This window comes from Cebidichthys violaceus, unplaced genomic scaffold, assembly GCF_023349555.1.
Source record: "Cebidichthys violaceus isolate CVI_PGR_0920_01 unplaced genomic scaffold, fCebVio1.0.p SCAF_14, whole genome shotgun sequence".
NCBI classification, from domain to species: domain Eukaryota; kingdom Metazoa; phylum Chordata; class Actinopteri; order Perciformes; family Stichaeidae; genus Cebidichthys; species Cebidichthys violaceus.
This window is the reverse complement of record NW_027176307.1, coordinates 1,022,579-1,022,869: the sequence shown is the minus strand read 5'-3', so window position 1 is coordinate 1,022,869 and position 291 is coordinate 1,022,579.

Below are 291 nucleotides of genomic sequence, written 5' to 3'. Positions count from 1 at the left end.
CGCTGCAGCTTCTGCTTTATTGGTGTTTACCACATTTTTTTTTAGTGAAGGAAGGTTTTCCATGTATTCCACCCGGCTGACAGAAGCGTAGGCTTTCATGCCGAACGTGTGAGACGGGCATCAGTACCCAGGAAGCTCTTCCGCCCGGTACGGTCAGGTATGAATAGAACGGAGGGAGCAGCTCGGCTGGAGCGTCCTCTCAGGTTTTATGATGATGACTGATAATGGTTGCTCTTAGGTAATTGGACACCTGTTTTCCGTGGTGCCTGATGTGCTTAACAACTCCCATAG